We start from the raw sequence: 12,011 nt of genomic DNA on the forward strand, positions 1-12,011 counted from the left end.
ATTTAATAAACTCTCTATTGCTGTTGCCTTAGATTTCCTATGTAGTTTGTAATTATATTTGTGTGCAAAAGCCTTTCAGTGTAAAAACTTGTGCATCATGGGCTGAAAGGCCATTCACCTTTTTACTAACAGAACGCATATTTAGTCATAAAGAATGAATAAAAATATTGTCTGTGGCTGTGCTGCTGTTCCCCTGCACCCTAGTTGGAGAAACAGTCTGCATCAGATCATATGAGTTTAGGAGATCTACCAACATCCTTTTTCTTGCACAATCATATACAAAATTTACATTGAAGTCACCACATATAACTAATTTCGGGTACTTCCTATAAAGTGAACCAAGAATCCGCTCTAGCTTGAGCAGAAATTATCTGAAGTCAAGAGTTAGGGGACCTATAAATGAGAACAATGAGAAGTTTCACTAAATTCAACTGCCTCTGCACAACATTCAAACACCTGTCCAGTGCAGTGCCGTGATACGCCTATGGACTCAAGCAGAATACTGTTTTTTACGTACATAGCTACTCCCCCATGCTGCAAGGAACTCCTTGAAAAACAGCCAGCTATTCTGTATCTTGGTAAAGGAAGCCTCTGAAATGTGAAATTATTTAAGTGATGCTCCGATATACCAGTAATGTCAGAGTCATTGTCTATAAGCAGTTCACCAGAAGAAATACGTTCATTGCTTCTCTTCTTGGATACCTGATAAAGAGAATCCAGGAATTTTAACAGATCAGCCTCATCATAAGTCTGTACGGGAAAGGTGTGCTCAGTGTATCTAAACCAAACCAGGGACTGAAGACACTGATCCCAGGAAAACCCCCTACAAGCAACCCATGAAAAGGTTGGCATAGGAAGGAGCCATTCTGGTTCCCATGGCCATACCCCTGATCTGTTTGTATGTATGCCCCTCAAAGGTGAAGTAATTGTTGGTAAGTATAAAGTTGAGGCGAGCTAGAAGGATATCATAGGCTTGGAATCAGGTTGGCATTGACTGAGGAAATGTTCAGCAGCAGAAAAACCTTGTACATGGGGGCTGTTGGTATAGAGGGGGTGGCATCAGTGGTATGTGGTGGGAGTGGGACAGGCACAGATTTTAGACGATCTATGAAATGGCTGGTATCTATAGTACAGGAAGTATGTCTCTGTCCCCCCCCTGCGGGTTCGGGGGTTAGAATAGGCCTGTGGTATTCCTGTCTGTCATAAGAGGTGACTAAAAAGAGTCTCAAACATTTCGGCCCTTATGTGATGGTCCCCTCTTGGATTTGACATCCATATTTCAAAATTCTTCTGAAGAGCGAGCCAATTGGGGAAGGGCGCCTTATATGGTGCATTGTGTCCATCATGCATTGAGACCTTTAGCCAGCTTTCTCGTCGTCACATTGCAGTCATGCTCATTCTCCATCTCTTGGACGAGTGTGATTTCCACCATGCACTGTGCAGTGTTGGTTTCTGCGGAGACAACGACCATGGACTACTTGCCACCTAATATCCAGCACGGTAGCCAGTCCGTTGTGGTAGGGCTGCCATGTACCCTGTTGGTTGTAGGCCCCTGACAACACAGGAATCGCTTTACTGATGCCTGTGCTGTTCTCCCCATGTATGCCAATGAGTAGATGCCTATCTCCTTGGGGCATCAGGACTCCCGGCAATGGCCATCCTGCCAGGTGGCTCTTGCTGTGGCTGGATGGTGCCTGTGGGGAGGGCCCTTGGTCGGAGTGGGTGGCATCAGGCTGGATGACCTGCAATGAAGCGTGGTACATCATCTCTTGCTGGTGGCCAGCTGCATTCTCGAACTCAATTCAACGCGCAGAAATACGATCCAAGATCGTACCCCTCCCTGACCACACCGTGGGAGGAGTGTAAAGGTCAGGATGGCAGTGACACCTATTCTCCCCAGTTCCTAGTTGGTACAAGAGCTGATAGAGAGTCTTTCATGGCAACGAAGCCTCAGTTCTTTGTAGAGCATTTAGAGGACAAGTTTGGGGAGGTGGAAGGCTTGTCCAAAATGCGCTCAGAGTCAGTATTGATAAAAATGGCATCCTCTGCCCAGTCACGAAGGTCACTGGCTTGTGACAAGTTGGGGTATGTTTCAGTCACCATCACGTCCCATAAGAGTTTAAATATGGTCCAGGGTATTATTTTCCATAGGGACCTTCATTTGCATTCTGATGACGAGCTGCGCCCCAATTTAGAGCAGCGAGGTGTTCATTTCATCCAGCGCATTCATCAGGGTCCGAGGTTGCCACCGGTGCCTTCATCTTGGCCTTCGAGGGTGATAAATTACCTGAGAAGGTCAAGGTGATGGTCTACCGCTGTGACGTCGAGTCCTATGTCCCTCCCCCAAATGCGGTGCTTTAAGTGCTGGAAGTTCGGCCATATGTCTTCCTGGTGTACTTCCAGCCTCACATGTCGTGATTGCTGACACCCATCACATCCCAATACTCCATGTGCCCCGCCTCTCATCTCAGCCAACTCAGAGAGCATCATTCACCTTGTTTGCCAGACTGCAGGATACTCCGGAAAGAGTGGAAAATCATGGAATATAAGACCCTGTACTGACTGCCCTACTCTGAGGCTAAGTGGAAGTTTGAACGCCTCCATCCTGTTCGCATGGCTACTACTTACCCCGCCACTACTGGTGTTCTAGCCCCATCAGCTCCACCTCCAGCAGTCGCCTCTCAGAGCCAGAAGTCTACACCTACCCCCCCCCCCCCCCCCCCCGCCCCCCCCCCCCCCGATCGTGGTGGGCAGTGCCCTCCCTGTTGGTCCCCGTACCACCTACCTCGGGAGCAGTACCCCCCCCCCCCCTTCCCCCCCAACCATCGGGGACACTGATCCCCACTTCTAAGCCGGAGAAGTGCAAGTCTTCTTCGACTTCTATCGCTAGGAAGGGATCCCTTGGATCACTCCCTTCCCAGGTTCCTTCTCACGACACAGCAGACACCCGCCAGTGGCTGAAGAAGCCACAGGTCGTTGGTCATAGGGCTTTGCAGTTCTCTTCAGTCCCAGAGGCTGAACCAAAGAATCCCTCCCAGCAAGGGCAACCAAAGGAACAGCGTGAGAAATCGAAACTAAAGACCCCTAAAACCAAAGAAATTGCGATGGCAACCACTCTGCCACTTCATACAAGCTCTGCATCTGAGGATGAGGTAGAGATTCTGGCATCCACTGAGGACCTAGATCTGCCCAGTCCCTCAGATGTGATGCCACTCCCATCGGTACTCAGTTGGTGGCAGCAGCTGACCCATCGCCGTAAACTGCCTCCTCGGTCCCTTCATTCCTTTGTCGCCCATGGACAATGTCATCCTCCAGTGGAACTGCAGTGGGCTGGTGTCCCTCCGTGGCTATCAGGGTTACATTGTAAGAACCGGGCAACTTATGAGAGGGTATCTGGTGGCGTCTGCATCTACGTCCTTCACTCTCTTTACAGTGAGTGTCTCCCTCTACAAAAACCTTTAGAGGCTGTTGCTGTTCGGGTGTGATGCTTCAGGCTGTTACTGTCTGCAGTCTGTATCTTCCACCAGATGGTGAAGTCCCACAGCATGTTCTGGCTGCGCTGATAGCCCAATTGCCGCTACCTTTTCTGTTACTGGGCAAATTCTACTCCCAGAACCCTCTGTGGGGTGGATCAGTGGCAACAGGCCGAGGCAGCGTCATTGAGCAAGTGTTGGCACAGCTCAACCTTTCTCTTTTAAATAATGATGCCTTCACACATTTCAGTGTGTTGCCTGGCACATACTCAGCCATCGGTCTTTCGATATGCAGCCGTAGCCTATTACCATCTGTCCAGTGGAGTGTGCATAACGACTTGTGTGGTACTGACCACTTTCTGTCACGGCCACAGTGTCACTCTTTTGGGCGCCCCTGTCGATGGGCTATGAATAAGGCTGTTCACCTCCATTGCCACTAAGGAGCCTCCTTCCAGTTACGCCATTGATACAGTGGTCCACTCGGTTGCCACCGGCATTATTACTGCCGCAGAATCTGCCATTCCCTGTTCTTCTGGGTCCCCTCAGCAGCGGACTGTGCCTTGGAGGTCGCGCGAGATCGCTGAGGCAATTAATGATCACAGGCGAGCCCTCCAGCGTCACAAGCAGCATCCCTCATTGGAACACCTCATAGCCTTTAAACGGCACCTTGCATGAGCCAATCAGCTCATTCGCCGATGCAAGCAGGAGTGCTGATAAAGGTATGTCTCCACCATTGGCCTCTGTACCTCTCCATCGCTGGTTTGGGCCAAGATTAGGCGACTCTATGGCTATCGGACCTCTGTCAGTGTCCCTGCACTATCACAGTCTGTACTGACTCCGACACAATTGCAAACCATTTATCGGAGCATTTTGCTAAGAGTTCCGCTTCTGCGAATTACCCGCTGGCCTTCTGCTCCCTGAAAGAGCGGTTGGAATGTTGGAGCCTTTCATTTCACATGCGCCACCCTCAATCGTACAATGCTCCATTCAGTGAGTGGGAATTCGAAAGTGCCCTAGCTGCTTGCCCTGATATGGCGCCCGGGCCAGATCGCATCCACTGCCAGATGCTCAAACACCTCTCAGTGGACTGCCAATGATGCCTCCTAGACCTTTTCAACTGTATCTGGGTTGAGGGTGAGTTCCCGTCGCAATGGCGGGAAAGCATCATAATCTCTGTGTTGAAACCTGGCAAGAACCCACTGGAGGTGGACAGCTACCGCCCCATTAGCCTCACCAACATTCTTTGCGAGTTGCTCGAACGCATGGTGAGCCGGAGGTTGAGTTGGCTACTTGAGTCTTAGGGCCTTCTGGCTCCATCTCAGGGTGGGTTCTGTAAGAGCCGCTCTGCCACCGATACTCTGGTGTGCCTGGAGTCTGCCATCCATATGGCCTTTGCCTGCTGTCAGCATCTGGTCGTCATCTTTTATCGGCATGCGTAAGGCTTTCGATACAACATGGCAACACCACGTCCACTCCATGCTTCATGGTTGGGTTTTCGGGGTCCACTTCCGATTTTCATACAAAATTTTCTGTCGCTTCACTCCTTCCACGTGCAAGTTGCTGCCTCTCATAGTTCCTCCCGAGTTCAGGAGAATGGTGTACCGCAAGGATCTGTCTTAAGTGTCTGCTTGGTTTTAATTGCTATTAATCGGCTCGCTGCAGCTGTGGGAACGTCTGTCTCAGCTTCCTTGTATGCTGACGACTTCGGCCTTTACTATAGCTCCACTGGCATTGCAACTACTGAACTGCAGCTGCAGGGCGCTATCCGCAAGGCGCAGCTGTGGACTGTAGTGCATGGCTTTCAGTTTTCGGCTACCAAGACCTGCATTATGCAGTTATGCCGACGTTGTACTGTTCACCCTTACCCATGGCTCTATCTTGACGGCAAACCTCTTGCAGTGGTGGAGATGCGTCAGTCTTTCGGTTTCGGTTTTTGATACCCGGTTTACTTTGCTCCCTCATATTCAGCAGCTTAAACGAAGGTGGTACCTTAATGCTGTTCATTGGTTGAGTCAGACCAGCTGGGGTGCCGATCGGTCTACCCTGTTATGGCGGTACCAGGCATTAAATCAGTCCCTTCTGTATAAATAGAAGCCTGGCTTATGGTTCGGCATCCTCTTCAGCGTTGTGGTTGCTTGACCCCATCTTTCACAGTGGAATCCGACTTGCCACTGGAGCCTTCCACACCAGCCCTGTCACCAGCATACTTGTGGGGGCTGGTGTCCCTCCATTGCGGATCTGGCGCCAACGATTACTGGCCACTTATGCTATGGATGTTTGTGGCTCACCCGGGCATCCCAATTACTGTCTGCTGTTCCCGAACTCAGTCGTCCATCTTCCGGAATGGCAGCCCTGGTGAGGGTGTAAGATCGCAGCTCACGTCAGGGTCTTCTCTCTGGGCTTGAAGTTTTCCCTCTTCTGCCTCTTTTCTGGGCCCCTGTACATATACCCCCATGGTGTGTGCCCCACCCATGCTTTAGACTCGATCTGGCACAGGGTCCGAAGGACTCAGTCCCTCCTGAGGCCCTCTGCCATCACTTTCTTTCAATGCTTGCCTTGTTTCGAGGATCTGATGTGGTCTATACCGAAGGTTCAATGGTTGCTGGTCGCTTGGGTTACGCTCTTACTCTGGGAGACCATTATGCACAACACTTGTTGCCAGCTGGCTGCAGTGTTTTCACTGCAGAGCTGGTCGCCATCTCTCGCGCCCTAGAGCATATCCGCTCCTGTTCAGGTGAGTCCTTTGTTATCTGTAGAGACTCCCTGAGCGGTTTATGAGCTATCGACCAGTCTTTCCCTCGCTCACATCTGGTGATGGCTATCCAGGAGTCCATCAATACCCTTGCCCATTGCGGCCGCTATGTGGTCTTTGTGTGGACACAGGGTCATGTCGGCATCCCAGGAAATGAACATGTTGCCACACTGACCAAACATGCTGTTGGTGTGCCGGCCTTGGAGATTGGCTTTTCAGTGAGTGACATCAGGTCAATTTTGCAGCAGAAGGTACTTTGCACCTGGGGTGAAGAATGGCGCACCCTGCCTTCATCCAACGAACTTTGGGCCATCAAGGAGACTACTGGTGCGTGGCGCTTCTCTTTTGCATGCCTCCCACAAGGAGTCAGTTGTTCTCTGTCGGTTATGCATTGGCCACACCTGGCTGACGCATGGTCACCTCTTGCGCTATGAGGACCTACCTCTCTGTCACTGTGGAGCAGAGTTGACAATGGTCCACATCTTGTTGGCCTGTCCATTTGTAAATGCATTCAGGCAGATGTTTGCACTGCCTGATATGCTCCCTGCACTTTTATCGGATGGCGCTGCAATGGCAAACCTAGTTTTGAGTTTTATTCATGCAGGGGGCTTTTATTGCTTGATCTAAGGGTTTGTGTCTTTTGTGTTGATTCCGGCCTTTGGCCTATGGTTTTAGATTCTGGTTTTTAGTGTGTTTCTTGGTGGTTGGCTTTTCCTTTTTTGTTTTCATGGTCGGAGAACCACTGTAAATCTCTATGTGCTTTTATTTCCTTGTTTTCTGGTCTTTGTCTGTGTCTGTCTTGTTCTTACGCCTTGTAAGTTTTTATGGTCATGGAACAAGGGGACCAATGGCCTTCGTAGTCTGGACCACTTGACCACCACAAACCAACCAACCAACCATAAGTCTCTGTACTATGGGTTGCATGTGTTGATCAACTAAGGCAGATCTGTTTGGTGGGTGCTCTGAAGCCACTAACTATAGTACGACCAGGGTGATTTGGTTTGTGGATCTTAGGAAGAAGGTAAAAGGGGGGGGGGGGGGGTGCGTGGTTTGGGTGGGGTAAGAAGTTCTATGGATTGAGGTGTAAGTCCCTGTGTTGGGCCTGAGGTCTTTAGAAGGGACTACAGGTCAGTTTGAATAACAGGGACTGGATTTGGGTGGCAGATGCTGTATGTAGAGGTGCCAAACAGCTAGCATACACCTTCACTTACATACTCTTGTCGGTGAAGTACCACAGTGGTAGATCCTTTGTATGCTGGGAGGATAATGATGGAGTCATGAGCTTTTGGGGAACCTAGAATTCTGCAGAGGACAGGTTAGGGTCTTGTTTTACGAACCTTAGGAAAGATTGTGAAGCAATGCTGGGTGTGAAGAATTCTTGGAAGGCTTGTAGGGGATGATTCTGAGGTAGTGGTGGTGGATAAAGTTGGGATCGTGGACGTAGCTGTTCAAGGCAGGGTTCAATGTCAGATTTTCTGTTCGAAAGGTTTGGGGATTGGGTTACAAAGTGATATTTCCAGTTGGCTTTACATGTAAAGGAAAGTATGTCCTTCACCAATGTAGCAAATACAGGTTTAGGGCTTCAAGTGAGACCCTTGGATAATACAGATAATTCAGGGGGGAGAGTGCTTTGGGCGAGAGGTTGAGAACACGTTATGGTTGTGACTGGTTCTTGTGATTACGAGATGTTACTGGTTTGGAAGGCAGTGGTGAAGGCTGTAGGATGTTAAGGAAGTTGGCCAAGCTAGGTTTGTAGGGGAGGAGTGGTGGTTGATGATGCGGCTGTTTGGGGAGCGCCAGAGGGACAGGAGATAGCTTAGGAGAAGGTGGTATAGCTTTTTGAGATGAAGCCTGGAATGTTGTCGCAGTCTGAAGTTGGCTTGGCAGATAACATCCAGGGAAACATGAGAGGCAGATAAGTGCGTGATCTTGTAGAAGCAGAGAAATCTGGTGGAGTGGAAATTGGCAGATGAGGCATATAGATCACAGGTTAGTTGGGTAAGTGCAAGAGATGGCTGTATTTGATACTGTAAAAGAGGTTGGTGTAGAGTAGGATTGCATCCAGAAACAGAGACTGTGGGAGTAATTCCAAGAGACAAGCAGATTTCGAGAAACAGAATGTGGGACCTTAATTTGGATAGTGTGAAGCCATGTTTTTGAAGAGAACGGATTCATCATGGCAAGAGAGGACAGTATGGAGCATTACAAATGGTGGAAGTGGCACAAACGAGAGGCAGAGGCTGGAAAAAGATAGAACAGAAGAAAAGCAGGGGAAAATTTGGAAAAATCAGAAAAATTCGCACGAAAATCTTGAGATCAGACAATGATTAACAAGAGCCAATGAGTGGACAAGAACTTCTCGCCACAAGAATGGTTTATATGATACAAAAAAGTGATTGTAACCAAAAAAACAAAAACAGATAGGCAAAGTTATGAAAGGAGACGAAATTATAAAAAGTGGCCAGACAGAAAGAAGAAGTCGCAGGAGATAATGTAAATTATTTCGCTTGGCAAATGAAGTAATGTTGGAGATGGCAGCAGAAGTCGATCAGAGCGGTTAGGCGAAAAGCAAACGCACAAAAACGTGAAAGAATTGCATATAAATAGGGTGGGAAAGAAAATAGCTGTATATGTAAATTCGCAAATAACACTGGGCCCATCTATGTGCACGAAAACTGGTACTAGAAAAGATGTGTGGGCAAAGTGTTAATTTGTGTGGTACAGGTAAATAAATATTCGGAATACTAGCACAAAAGGTAGAAAACAGACGATAGTTTGAACAAGACAGACAAGAACAAAGACTGATAAGTTGGTTACATAAGAAGGAATGATGGCCACAAAGGCTAATATAACAACGAAAATAATCAGTTATTGACAATATAGTTTATATGGACAGATCTACCCACCAAGCAGCTGCAGGGGAACACAGATACAAAAGGATTTAACTTTCACAAGCTTTCGGAGCCAGTGGTGGCTCCTTTTGGCAGAAGAGTTGAAGGGGGAGGAAGAGGGGTGAAAGAAAAGGACTGGAGATATTTAGGGAAATGGGTACAGTTTAGAAAAATCACCCAGTAATCCGGGTCAGGGGAGAGGGTTTTCAGATCTCGTCCAGTGTAGCCCCCAACAATCAGTCTTTCCTTCTCATCCAGTCCACTAATTCTCCCCTGACCTGGGGTTCTGGGTGATTTCTAAACTGTACCCCTTTTCCCTAAACCTCTGTAGTCCTTTTTTTTTCCACCCCTCTTCCTTCCTCTTCAGCTCTTCTGACAGAACAAGGAACTACTGACTCCGAAAGCTTGTGTAAGTTAAATCCTTTTGTGTACGTTTTCCCCTGCCACCGCTTGGTGAGTAGATTTTTTAAAATGTTTTGTGTGTAACAAGTGTGGGCATAAAATGTATCAATGTCGAGAAAAGCCTCAAAGGCCACGTGGGGAAAGAAAGAGAAACTAACAGGGTTGGACATAAAGCAGTCACATTACCGTGGCAAAATGGGCAAAAATTAATCATAGATAGTGAAGCAAAGAACAAAATTATGACGGCCTATTGCTATGAGTTAAGAAAAAAATTATTGTTATTAATGGATACTGGGGCGCATATAAGCTTCATAAAAGAAGAGAGACTCATGAGGAAGTTAGTAATTAACAGGAAAAATATCCATAGACTGAAGAGTGTGTTACAACATACAGTAGACACAATGGGAACTGCAGAGTGCCAGTGAAGCTCGAATACCATGCCATAAGAGGATCAGAGATTCCATACGATGGAGGAAGGGACTTCCTGAGGAAATGCATGGTTTTGATTAATTACAATGAGGAGGTAATTAGAATATATGGGTAGAATATATGGTGCCGAGGTTTCACACACGTGCGGATCGCTTCCTTCTGATGTCACATGTCCCGCACTACCACACCAGCTGACTGCGCACATATGCGTGGAACTACGAACACGCCGCACACGACAGTGCATTCGCGTAAAAAACACTGCCTTGCTAGCATGTGGCTTAGTTTCTTATTACGACATTTGATAATATTAAGCTCTGTACAACACATCATGTTGAGCAATACTGAATCTTTGTTGGCTGTTTGTACACCTACAGAAAAATAACAATAACGCTGGGTTTGAAACCGCATTACACCAACAATATCATGCTTCTCACATCGTCACTCATAAAATTCTTACAACATTTAAGCTGAGATATAGAAACACACTTGAAAGCAGTCTACAGCATGCAGCATGATGTGGAATAAGTGATTCCAACTACATGTGAAACAAGCAAATTTTATATTCTGGAACTACTGTACAAAATTTGCAATAACTACAATTCTCAACAAAACATATGACAAATACAACAAAATTATCACCATTAATTTAATTATTTTTGGTTCACTGTAGACATAATAAAGTACATATCCAGCACAAACTGACGGTACACGGACAAACGCAGACAGTTTCTCATATTTTCGTCACTCAGATTGCCACGTAATCCTGACTTATTTAGTTTCATAATCGAAATAAACCTTTCGCACACGTATGCCGATCCAAATACTGATATAACGTTTGCAGCCTCATTGTGGAGATGGGGATACTCTTCCCGAGAAAAACCTTCGTAAAATTCCTGGACAGTTTTTACGTTAAACGGGAATTACACTGCAGATTGATCAATTCCATTTGCAAATGCACTGGAGTTCTTTCAACTGAAACGGCAAAGGGTCTAGAAAATAGTTCCAAAAACAGATATCAGACTAGCAGTGTCCTGAAAACGTTTAGAAAATTGTGCCTGTAGTTCCTCCAACACAGAATCGAATTCGTCAGAAGTTGCGTTCTCTCTGACTTTAGAGAGTGTAGCGCAATGGGCGGTATTCATTTTCAAGAGATGTTCCTTCCACAATGCGAGTTTCTTATTAAATGCATCCACTTTTTTCATCAGATCAGAAATAAGCTGCTACTCACCTTGCAAAGTCTTATTGAGAGCGTTCAAGTGTGCAGTCAGATCAACTAAAAGGACGAGGTCTGCAATTCATTTTGTATCTTCTAATTTTGGCTCTGCCTTTCCTTTTTCCTTCGGGAACTCAACAATAGCGAGTCTTAAATTAAAAAAATCTTTCGAGGTATGATCCTCGACTTAACCAACGTATTTCCCAGTGGTAAATAACATCCCCATACTCTTCGTTCAGTTCCATAAGAAACTGTTGAAAGTGACGGTGTACTAAGCCATGCGACTTCAAAAAATGTACTATGGTGACCAACTTCATCACGTGCTCCAAATTTGCATACTTAGCACAAAGAGCTTCTTGGTGTACAAAAAAATGAATTCCGTACAAATATTCTGTCGATCGTCCTAGTTTTTTACGCAACAATGCTACAAGTCCATTTTGAACACCTCGAATTGCTGGTGCTCCATCCGTGGTAACTGAAACTAACATTTTCCAATTCAGGCCAACGGCTTCAACTGCCTCTTCAACTGCTTTTAGCAAGTCAGTACCCCTCGTTGTGTGTTTCATTGGTACTAAATCTAATAGTTCTTCCGTCATGTGCGCATTTGTGTCGACTCCACCAACATAAATCGCTAGTTGTGCTGTGTCCGAAATGTCGGTCGACTCGTCCAAAGCAATCGAGAATGCAATAAACTTGCAAGCACTATCAATTAACTGCCTGTAGACATCTACTGCCATACCAGCTATGCGGCGCGCTATTGTCTGTCTGGAAAGACTAATTTCACTAAACTTCTTTACTTCCAGTGGCATCAAGAGTTCCGCCACCTCAACAATACACTCGTTGATGAAATC

This window comes from Schistocerca serialis, chromosome 4, assembly GCF_023864345.2.
Source record: "Schistocerca serialis cubense isolate TAMUIC-IGC-003099 chromosome 4, iqSchSeri2.2, whole genome shotgun sequence".
Classification (NCBI taxonomy): domain Eukaryota; kingdom Metazoa; phylum Arthropoda; class Insecta; order Orthoptera; family Acrididae; genus Schistocerca; species Schistocerca serialis.